Raw genomic sequence first — 8,881 nt, 5'->3', positions numbered from 1 at the left:
CAGTCCTTTTCTGTTCTCGAATTCCAGCTTGCTCTCTTTCCAGTAACTCTGCAGCACTTTCGTCGCAGCTGGAACTTCTTTATCTCTCTCTCATTCTGTGTTGGCCTCCAGGGCTGGGCCTACCCCTCCTGGGCTAAAAACCGAAGGCTGAGGGTTACCCAGGTCCTGAAGGGTTTCCTTCTATAGGCTTGCAAGGGGACACTTGCTTACTATGGATCTTCTTCCACAGGGTTACAGGGGATAATGGTTTAAGAGTTCACCCCTGTTTCCCTATGGAGGTCCCTCCCCATGGGAGAACAGTCCTTGATTGACTTCTCGGCATGGGTCTAGTCTGGATCCTTACTTGATCCCAATATCCCACCTGAGCCATTTCTGCTCCAGCGTAGGTTCTCTCATTCCCTCAGGGTCATAAATCTTCAACATCCCTACCCGAACCGTCTTCTGTTCCAGCGTAGGTTCTCTCAGGATCACAAATCTCCAGCACCAGCAGCATGGATCCCACACATGGATCCCAACATCCCTACCCGAACCGTTTTCTGTTCCAGCGTAGGTTTTCTCAGGGTCACAAATCTTCAGCACTAGCAGCATGGATCTCTCACTGAGATCCCAAGCTTATCTGAGCCGTCTTGCTCCAGCATAAGCATCATCCCCTTCGAGGGTCACAAAGTCTTTAACAGGACTCTGCCTCATCCGAGCCGCTCCTGCTCCAGCACAAGGCTTTCTCTCTGTTAAAGTCACAAATCTCTGGTGCATCCACAAGCTCCTCTGTGAGCCGCGTGGGGGGTCTCTTCACCCCAACAAATTTTCACAAGTGGCAGGGTTTTATTTTTCAGTCTTTACCCTGCTGAAGGGAGGAGAGCGAAAGGAGAAAAAGCAGCTCTCCCCCCTTTGAACTTTTCTTCTCTCTCCTGCGACTGTAGCTTTGACCTTGAAAATTCTGTTATCTCATGGTTGGAATTCTTCTGCAGCGGTTTCTCATCTAAGCAGTTCGTCTTTTAAACCTTTTTTTTCTTCACTCTCTCACAAGAGAGAAGGGAGGCTTCAGTACTGCACCTGCCCCCGGCCCAAGCCGGGGGAGGAGGGGGCCTTGGCCCTCCTCGGGCCCACCGCTTCTCTCCTACATGGCTGCTGCTCCTAATTTCAACTGTGACACCAACCTTCTCTTCCGTTTTCTTAAAGATGTAATTAGCAAAGGCGTCACTGAACTTTTTGATTGGTTTTTTGTCCGGAAATCACCTGGACAAAACCATCCTCAGCCCCAGGGATGGGCTGGTGGGCAAAACCACGACAAGGGCCTCATGGATTCAAAGGAGTGCTGGGACACTCTGGACCTGATGGAATCACTGTGCAATTGGGACACCATGGAGCCTCATGGAATCCTCAGGACCACTGTGACATATGGGAATCTTCTGGAATCAAGGGACCATGGTCACAGTGCAGGGCCTTCTGGAGCATAAGGGACCACTCTGACACTGTGTGTGCGGGGTTTCTTGCAAGCACAGATGACTCAACACACCAATATGATGATCAGAGAGCACTGTTTATTTGAATCAAACAGCAGTCTTTTATACAGTTTTCTGAACAATACTCTTCTATCAGCTTTGTTTCTTTAACATTCCTTATGTCCTTTCTCACTCTGAGAGCCGGTACTGAGACCCTGTTTTCTATATCCAGTTTTGCTACTGCTTCTTTTGGTCAGTCCAATTCAGCAGCAGAGCCAGGCCTCAGCAGAGCACCTCCCAAGAGAAGAGGGAAATGCTTCATTGCTGAGCCCTGCCATACCCTGCCACTGCCCACAAGGCCAGAAGAACAGCACCTTGTCACTTGAGCTCCTGGGCCTGTGGCTCTGCTCCCCTGGGAATGCAGATGGGCACTGCAAAGAAATCACAGAGGCAAAGGCACATCCTGACAGATCCCCTCAGAGTGCAACATTCGCACCAAAGGTCCCCTCTCGGGAGGTTCCTTTTCGCTGACCTCTTACTGCAAGGACCTCCTTCCCATTGCACCTGCTCCATCCCCGCAGTCTGTCCTTGCGTTGCCTTGCCCATCTCCTGGGTGCCAGGCAAGGGCCTTGTGACATCACAGCCTTTGTGGAACAGTGTGGGGGCTGAAAACTGTCAGCGCTCCGTCCCCGTGCACAGAGCCTGGGCAGAACTTGGCTGGCAGGGACGGCAGAGACTGTGCAGAGGGGTCAGCTCGTCCCGCAGCAGCACGATGGGTTTAATTTTGTTGAATCTAAGCACATCCTTTGCCATTTGCTTTTTTTCTGAGTGGTGCACAACCTGACAAGCGCCAGCAGAATGGGAAGGAGGTCCTTGCAGTAAGAGGTGAGCGTAAAGGAACCTGAGAGGGGAACTTTGGTCAAAATGTCGCACTCGGAGGGGATCCGTCTGTAGTTGCTTTTGCCTCTGTGATTTCTTTGCAGTGCCCATCCGTATTGCCAGAGGAGCAGAGCCACGGGTCGAGGAGCCGAGCGACAAGCTCAGGTGCTCTTCTGCTGGCCTTGTGGGCAATGGCAGGGACTTCAGGGGTGGGCATTTAAGCATTGCCCTCTTCTCTTTTGAGGTGCCATCCCGGTAACCTTTGGCAAGAAATGAGCGTCCCAGGTGAGTCGGGGAGGTATGGAGGAGGAGCAGGGGTCCAGGGAAGGGTCAGAAATGCCACTGAAAGCTTTTGTTCCCTGTTGCAGGTGTGCCATGCAGTGGGAGCTGCAAGCTGCACCTCTTGCTGGAAGCAGACACACGAGGAGTTGGGTGCACTTAGGAGACGGTGAGTGTGGGAATGGTTGGCGTTTGGCCGATGTGCTGCTAAAGTCATGCACTGATTTTGGTTTCCTTTCTTGGAGCTGACGAAGAGAAGAACCCAGGGACTGCAGGAAGCCCTGAGGCAGCCGAAGGGACATGCTTTTGGAAGGTGGATGAACAGTCTCATCTCTCTGCCAGATAAGTGAAGGGCTCTGAGGCAGAGAGGGGGATGAGAGGCAGGTACAGGCTTGGGAATTGCCATGAGGGCTTTTGAAATCAGCGTAGGGAACGGGATGTTTAAGATGAAGTCTTTTAGGAGAGGGAAGCAGAGAGGTTGAGTATTACAAGCAGAATTAGGGTATGCAGGGCAGAGCATAGCATATCCCCCATGTAACATTTTTGTGAGTCTGTCTTTGCAGTTCTTACAGGTCCTTCTTGTCAGAGGTCATTGTGTGAGCCTCTCTTTGTTCTTTCTTTCGAGGTGGGATGCAAGCGTTTGTTTGGGCTATCGGCACCGGAGGGCAGACAGGCAAGGTCAGCATTTTCCAGCCAGCCTGTATCCAAAGTTGTCTCTGGCCTTTCTTGTCACTGGTCATTCTGTGAGTGTGTTTTTGTTCTTTTTTTTGAGGTGGGATGCAGGCGGTTGCTGGGGCTATCGGCACCGGAGGGCCGATGAGCGAGGTGAGCATTTTCCTTCCAGCCATAATCCAGGGTTATCTCTGGCTGCCAAATGTAGCACTTGTATTAATATAATAAATAAACAGTCCTAAGGACCAGACCCTGACACTAATGTGGTGTGTTACAAGGGTCGTGTTTTATTGGAAGAGACAAGGGCTTCTATAGTAGTTTCAAATGCTGACACGTCACAACACACGTGACCACATCAGCCAATCCTATACAAGCATTCAGCTGCACATGAGTAATAGAGTACTTAAAAACTACAACTGCTAGGATGCTTTGCTAGCACCCATCCTGTAAGCAGACCCTCCATCTGGCCCTTCTTGACAGTGGTCATTCTTTGAGCACCTTCTTTGCTCTTTCTGTCAAGGTCGGATGCAGGCGGTGGTTGGGGCTATTGACACCGCAGGGCAGACGAGCAAGGTGAGCATTTTCCTGCCAGCCTGATTCCAAGGTTATCTCCATCCCTTCTTGTCAGTGGTCATTCTGTGAGCATCCATTTCTTCTTTCTTTCGAGGTGGCATGCAGGTGGTTGTTGGGGCTATCGGCACCAGAGTGCAGAAGAGCATGGTGAGCATTTTCTTGCCGGTAACAATCAGACGATACTTCTGGTGGGTTTAACTTTAGTGAATCTAAGCACATCCTTTGTCATTTGCTTTTTTTCTGACGGTGCACAACCTGACAAGCATCAGCAGAATGGGAAGGAGGTCCTTGCAGTAAGAGGTGAGCGTAAAGGAACCTGAGAGGGGAACTTTGGTCAGAATGTCGCACTCGGAGGGGATCCGTCTGTAGTTGCTTTTGCCTCTGTGATTTCTTTGCAGTGCCCATCCGTATTGCCAGAGGAGCAGAGCCACGGGTCGAGGAGCCGAGCGACAAGCTCAGGTGCTCTTCTGCTGGCCTTGTGGGCAATGGCAGGGACTTCAGGGGTGGGCATTTAAGCATTGCCCTCTTCTCTTTTGAGGTGCCAGCCCGGTAACCTTTGGCAAGAAATGAGCGTCCCAGGTGAGTCAGGGAGGTATGGAGGAGGAGCAGGGGTCCAGGGAAGTGTCAGAAATGCCACTGAAAGCTTTTGTTCCCTGTTGCAGGTGTGCCATGCAGTGGGAGCTGCAAGCTGCACCTCTTGCTTGAGGCAGACACACAAGGAGTTGGGTGCACTTAGGAGACGGTGACTGTGGGAATGGTTGGCGTTTGGCCGATGTGCTGCTAAAGTCATGCACTGATTTTGGTTTCCTTTCTTGGAGCTGACGAAGAGAAGAACCCAGGGACTGCAGGAAGCCCTGAGGCAGCCGAAGGGACATGCTTTTGGAAGGTGGATGAACAGGCCCTTCTCTCTGCCAGATAAGTGAAGGGCTCTGAGGCAGAGAGGGGATGAGAGCCAGATACAGGCTTGGGAATTTCCAAGAGAGCTTTTGAAATGAGCATAGGGAAGGGGATGTCAAAGAAGAAGTCCTGTAGGAGTGGGAAGCGGAGAGGCTGAATTTTATGGGCAGCACTGGGGTGTGCAGGGCAGAGCACAGCATATCCCCCATGTAAGATTCTTGTGGGTCTGTCTTAGCAGTTCTTACAGGCACTTCTTATCAGAGGTCATTGTGTGAGCCTCTTTTTGTTCTTCCTTTCAAGTTGGGATGTAGGTGGTTGTTTGGGCTATTGGTACCGGAGTGCAGACAAGCAAGGTCAGCATTTTAAGGTTACCATATCTCCTCAAACATCTGAACTGGCTATGTGTAAGAAACCACGTACAACCTCCTGTGAACACTAAAAAAATTGAGGAGAAATTTTGGAAAATTAGGGGACAGAAAAGGGAGAGAGAGCTGGTGACTGTAGCCAAGAATCTCTACTTACCTCCCCTCCCCTTTTCTCCGCCACCGCTTGCTGTCTGCCTGGCACCAGAGACTGGAACTGTGACAGCCTGGGGAGAGGTAAGACCACCGTGCCACATGTGGGAGTTCTACCTTTTCCTTCCAGCCTTGTCATATTTCTGAAGGCCTAAAAGGGCAGCTGAGTGGGACCCTGCACAGCCTGGGACATGGCTGGGTGTGAGTTCCAGAGGACTAAAGCTTTGAAGACCCCCTGCAGCTAACAAGATAACATCAAAAAAGCAGCAGATACAGAGGGGAAAAAAAAAAAGGCAGAAAACTACTTCCCCCCTTTCACACACACACACCAGCTTGGCAGGAAAGGTGGTATGGTGGTATCTTTTCTCTGCTTCTAAAATATAATCTTAAGCATTTTCCAACCTTTTCTTGTTTTTTCCTCTTTCTCTTTGCATCTCTTAGCAATTAATAAAATCAGATTTTGGTATCAACAGATAACTTATGTGAGTTTTAATTTTGCTCAAGGGAATATCCAAATCGGAAGTTCTTTCTGCAGTATTTAAGCAGATTATAACAGTGGTACATTGTAGCGTCTCTCCCCTGAGAAAGCTGGTGCAGAACCTCTGGGCCTTCACTTTGTGTTGTCATGGGGACAAACGGGGACAAGATGTGTTTTAAAGTTTCTCCCTGCCCTGCTGTGTGCTGCCGCTTGGCTGGTGGAGCAGCAGAGCAGAAATTCCCTGTTGGCATCTGGCAAAGCAGCAGGTGCCAGCAGTGACGATGGGGTGGGGGGTGAGGTGTCTGCTCTTCAAGAGGGCCAAGACAAAGGCGTTGGGGAATTGTCCCGGAACTCTGGCATGGCAGGCTTGGAGCGCTCGGTGGGCATTTCTTGAGAGCTCGGGTGCCCCCCGCCTGCTCGGGCTGGGATCCGAGCCCATGCTGAGCCTCATTCCATGGCAGTGTGTCCCGACGCAGCCCGGCCACAGCTGAAGCCAAAACCCGGAGCGGGTGAGGCGGGACCTGCTCCAGCGCCTCCCGCAGCCTCCGGCCCGGTGGGAGCGGCCCGGGCCCTGCCCCGGGCACCCTGAGCGGGGCAGTGCCCACTCCCGCCGGCCGCCCTCACAAGGCCCAGGCCGCCTCCTTCCCACACGGCCCAGCAGGGCCGCCCTCACGCCTGCCCGGCCCGGCCATGTCCCGCCCGGCCCCGCCCTGCCCCGTGGCCTCTGGGACACCCCACGGGCCGTGCTGAGCGTCCCCCCAGCCATTGTGACGCCACAGGTGTGAGCAGGGCACGGCTTTGGTGGTGCCCGGAGCCGGCGCTCAGAGCTGCTGTGGCCTCTCTGGGAGCAGCAGCACATCCCGCTCTGGGAGCTTTGCGCGCCTGTTCTGCCGGCTTGGTGGCTGCAGCCACGACCACTGCACAGGGCGACCTCATCTGCCTTGTGCTTTATACCCTTTCCCCGTCCTTGTTCTCATCCTTGTCCCCTTTGTCACCCTTACCCTAAACCTCACCCTCGTCCCATTCCTCATCCCTGCTTGGCTCCCGGCAGCCCCGCCGGGGGCTTCTTGAGCTTCCTGCTGCTGGGAGCTCCGAGCAGGGCCATGCCGTGGCTTCTGAGGAAGAAGCGACGGCAGTCGCCGTCCAGCAGCACCAGTGGGCAGCCCTGGGCTGCCCCCAGCTCCACCAGTGCCTCCGAGCTCACGGAGAAGGGGCTGGGCAGGCTGCACCGCGCGGCCGCCCGCGGCGACCTGGCCTGGCTGAGGCGGTGGCGCTGGTATGTGAGGGCAGTTGGCATCGACAGGCGAGACCAGGAGATGCGGTGAGTGCTGTGGGACGCTGATGGCACAGCTGGGCTGCTCCTGAGCCAAGCTGCAGCAGTTTTGGCAGCCCTCCCTGAAGGACAAGGCTTGAAAAGTGAGCTGTGCCCTGTCAGCTGGGAGAGTGAACTCTGGAGCTTTCACTGCTTGGAGCTGCCGGCGGGGCTCGAGCGCTGTTGGAAACGCGTGTCCCTGACCTGCCGCTTCGCCGTGGTCTCTCTGCAGGGCTGTTTTGCAGCTGCTCAGCCCTCACCTGTTCTCTTCTGCCCTGTGGCTCATCAGCGCAGGATTGCAGCAGCAGCACCAGAGAGCAGCAAGCAGGAGGAGCAGAGTCCGGGCAGGGTCCCCAGGGTGCTGGGCAGAGACACAGCTTTGGTTTTCCTTTGTCTGTCCAGGTTAAGAGCGTATGTTTAATTTTTAGGACCCCTCTGCATCTCGCTGTGGCAAATGGCCATGCAGATGTCGTTCGATATCTGATGAGAAAGAACAGCCAGCCAAACCTCACTGACAGCTTCAAGAGAACGGCACTGATGAAGGTGTGTGGAATGCCTTATGATCTTGTAGGTGGAGTTAGTGTTGCTGTGTTAAAGAGGAGATGTCTGGCAGGATTCCTTGCCCCTCAGGCCCATAGAAACATGCAAGTTGCACTCAGCATGGCATGAACCTCTGTTAGCTAATCTTTGAAGATGCTCTTCTCTCCCAGCATTCAGGAGCTGAGGGAGTTGTGACAGAGGGGAATGTAAAAGTTACAAGTCTTTCCCTTTCTGTGTGTTGTTCCCAGGCAGTACAGCAGGAGCAGGAAGAATGTGTTGCTGTTTTGCTGGAACACGGTGCCGACCCGAATCTGGCAGATGCTGATGGCAACACTGCCCTTCACCTGGCTGTGCTGTCTAAAAATACAGCTGTAGCAGGGCTGTTACTCCAGCATAATGCCAAGAGTGATGCTCAGAACCAGGTAACCTTGGCGTGTGGATAAAGCTGCTCTTTCAAACAGGTGCAGAGCTTGTCTGTGTTTTTCTAATGGGGATTCTTTCTCCTTGTAGTGGGGATGTACCCCCTTAAAACTTGCAGCCTTCCTCCAGCATGAGGAGATTCTGCAGTGCCTTCTGGCAAAAGCAGCTGACAGGCATGCTCAAGCTGAGCCTGAGAGGTGAGGGGTTTGTCAAACCAGCACACAGGTCTTCTCAGTAGTCTGAAAGTGGGACTGAAAGGAGGGGCATGGCAATGTGTTGGGGCCTTTGCAATATTGAATCAATATATGGAACTGTAATGTTTAGCGAGGCCATCAGCTGACAAGATTGGTAATACAAAGTTTAACAAGAAACAGGATGTACCCTTGCGAAGGAGACAGATGTATCTTTCACACGAGAAGCTAAAAAAGAGACCCTGGAAGCCAGCATGGGAATCGCAAGAGACAGTGTCAGCAAGAAATGCAGAAGTTGGAAAGAATAAACAATGGGGACTGTATTCATTCTTCATTAGCCAACCAGTATTCGACACACAGCTTTCTGATATGTATTTAAGCACTGCTGTTAGGCACAATAAACGAATCAGACCGTTAATTCCATGAGTGGTTGAGTCAGCAGGTGAAAATTGGCAAGGCAGCTGGGGTTGACGGAATCCCACCTGAAATCTGGAAGTACGGTGGCCAAGCACTCTGTGCTAAGTTTCATGAATTTGTGGTGCGCTGCTGGGAACGAGGTGAACTACCTTCAGACCTTCGTGACGCTGTCATCGTCACCTTGTACAAGAGGAAAGGAGATAAATCAGACTGCTCAAATTACCGAGGTATTACTCTGCTCTCCATTGCTGGTAAAATCCCCAGGT

The 8,881-nt window shown here is 52.6% G+C and overlaps 1 long non-coding RNA gene across 1 annotated transcript; it reads left to right on the top strand.

The window, feature by feature from the left end:
• Nucleotides 1-4,105: 4,105 nt before the first annotated feature.
• LOC126635991 (uncharacterized) lies at nt 4,106-4,570 on the top strand. The gene is made up of 3 exons (XR_007627863.1): nt 4,106-4,145; nt 4,244-4,424; nt 4,508-4,570. It is a non-coding gene; the product is annotated as an uncharacterized LOC126635991 (long non-coding RNA).
• The last annotated feature ends 4,311 nt before the right edge of the window (nt 4,571-8,881 follow it).

Source organism: Myiozetetes cayanensis, unplaced genomic scaffold (assembly GCF_022539395.1).
Source record: "Myiozetetes cayanensis isolate MyiCay16 unplaced genomic scaffold, myiCay2020 scf1259, whole genome shotgun sequence".
Lineage (NCBI taxonomy): Eukaryota > Metazoa > Chordata > Aves > Passeriformes > Tyrannidae > Myiozetetes > Myiozetetes cayanensis.
Note: the sequence above shows the minus strand (reverse complement) of the source record. Positions and strands in the feature narration are given on the sequence as shown.